This window comes from Malus domestica, chromosome 09, assembly GCF_042453785.1.
Source record: "Malus domestica chromosome 09, GDT2T_hap1".
Classification (NCBI taxonomy): domain Eukaryota; kingdom Viridiplantae; phylum Streptophyta; class Magnoliopsida; order Rosales; family Rosaceae; genus Malus; species Malus domestica.
This window is the reverse complement of record NC_091669.1, coordinates 834583-837138: the sequence shown is the minus strand read 5'-3', so window position 1 is coordinate 837138 and position 2556 is coordinate 834583. Positions and strand designations below refer to the sequence as shown.

General features: G+C 40.1%; 1 long non-coding RNA gene across 1 annotated transcript; it reads right to left on the bottom strand.

Moving 5' to 3' along the window:
- Positions 1 to 209: 209 nt before the first annotated feature.
- On the bottom strand, positions 210 to 2208 carry LOC139198510 (uncharacterized). Its single transcript, XR_011584051.1, has 3 exons — positions 1897 to 2208; positions 1708 to 1804; positions 210 to 453 (listed from the first exon to the last, which is right to left on the bottom strand). It is a non-coding gene; the product is annotated as an uncharacterized lncRNA (long non-coding RNA).
- Positions 2209 to 2556: the final 348 nt, after the last annotated feature.

Below are 2556 nucleotides of genomic sequence, written 5' to 3'. Positions count from 1 at the left end.
AATATGTTATTTGTTAAAGATATAAATTTTTTGGTGAAATGTGAAAGATATATTTGATTTCAAAAGTTCACCTATGTTTTGTACGATGCTAGAAATTGACAGGCCCCGATCCCGATGTTCAGGGGACATCAGGATGGTCCCGTGCTGGCCGACACTCGAGGGTGACGCAAGCTATTTAATGAATGCATATGCCAAGAACATGTGAAACATGCATATTAATTTTGCGCGTAATACGCAATGTAATATTCAAATACCAACCTTACCAAAATAATATACTAATATTCAAACGTCAAATAAATGATAGTGATAATGCATGACATGTTCAGAGCATACATCTAATTCAGAATACAAGCAGAAGGTGCTATTACAATGATGTCAAAGCAAAGAGGATGGTACGATATCACTGGTAGGGGAATGCCTTGTAGCTCGGATCGTATGCCTCGTTTCTATGTCCTGAGGGGCGCAAAACAAACATGAGTGGACCAAGTTGATATATAAGTAGTACAAACATAGTTATTCAATAACGTACTAACCCCCAAAGTTTATGAAAACTAATAGCATAATATGTGATAGGTTTTCCGAAAACCCTAACATGCCATAAAACCTTTCATAAAACATATATCATATATAGTGTGCTAACTAGTGGTATCATAATCGCCCAAATGCTCTCTTCACGCGCCCGTAGGCAGAACAAATGCCACGTGCCCGTAGGTAGAACTAACGCTCGTAGGCAGGACATACTCTCGTAGGCAAAACAATCACCCGTAGGCAGAACATACACCCATAGGCAAGACAGTGACCACTAGATACGCACAAAAACATTGAATATAATCTTTCCAACATAAGTACATATATCTTAAAACATCTTCATAGTATATAGTCATCCATCATATATACTACAAATAGTGTAAAAACATGTTCATAAATAGTATATAATCATCCATCATATATACTACAAAGAACATAAATTCGATAAAGTATGGTATTCCAAAATATTCTCAGTAAAGCATGATAATCATAAAGTGTATATCTAATTTACTCATAAAATGTTTCATAAAATGTAACCATTAAATAATGCTTTTCATGTATGCATTTCTACTATTAAAACATGCATTTTAGAAGGGGTCCACTCACATATACTCTGTTGTCGAAGAGCCGTGCGAAATAGGAAGGACAGAAGCGCCGCTAATAATCGCACGTAAGTACATAAATGGTCCAATTAATAAAACTTTATCATAATGATTGAATTTCAGAAAACGGATGTCATAAACAAATTCAGGACTTGAAAAACATAAAGGGGGACCTTGGGTACCCTCACACGCCGTCGCAATGTGGCAGCTCCGACGGCTACGCACCGCCGTGGGTCGTGGAAAAGTTGCCAGCGCCGCCGTGGATGGCTGCGCGTGTGCTCCACACGTTGGCACCAGCAACCCTTCATGCTCGCCCACGCACGGCCTGGGTTCCTGGGATCCGACTGGGTTAAGCCGGATCTAGGTCTGGGCTTGGGCTTTTTGGGTTTGGGCCTAATTGTTTTAGGCTTGTAACCCGGCCCAAGGCTTGGGTTTGGGTCTCGACCTGGTTTTGCAAGGGAGAAGGCTGGAGATTTGGCCGGGAATCTTCTCGACTCCGTTTTGGGGTTAACCCTCAACCAAAATTCATCATTCAAAAGCCAAAATGAAGATAAAATAGTAGGGATCCGAGTCATACCAAGATAGGGTGGAGTTGGCATCAGAAACGATCGGAAAATGGTTAGCAAGCCGCGGGATCTCGCTGGAAAACTGGAAATATACTCTCTAAGCTTTATCTGCGTTCAAACCACTCCAAAATTGTCTCAAAATTCACCTAAACACCTTACTTAACCCTATCAAGCAATATTAAGAGGTAAGGTCGACTTACCTTGTTGGAAAAACTCATGCACCATAATTGTGCACAGTGCCAAGAAAGAGAGAGTGCGAGACCGGGAAGGTGAGAGAGAGATAGAAGGGGGTCCATGAGGTGATAATGGTGATGAAGATGATGAGATTGTTGTGGTTATTGTAGGTGTGAGAGTGTGTGTGTGTGTGTGTGTGTGTGTGTGTTGGGTTCACTAGAGAGGAAATAGCACAGAGAGAGAGAGATAGATCTACAAGAGGGAGAAATAGTGTGAGCTGAGAAAGAGCACGGGGGGAAGAGAAGAGAGAATGAGATAGGAGGTGGGGGTGGTGCCATGTGGCAAGCAAAGAGAGAGGGAGAGTTATTAAATAATAACAAAAAAAATCTATAAAGGGAAGGGGAATCCGGATAGGGTAAGGAGATATGGGGATAAAATGGTTATTTCATAACTCCGTTAATATGACAAAATACATAATTCGGTACGGGGTTTCACATAAACAATTGAAACAAACTCCATACCTTTAGTGTGGTTGAATTTCTACTTTAAATTAAATTACATTCTTAAAGAGTGAGAATCGTTCTTTGCTCCTGCAACGAAAAAATTATGTTCTTTGTTAAAGACTTTTTTTTTTTGTGCAAAATGTGAGATATATTAGATTTCAAAACTCCACCCTTCTTTTGTAG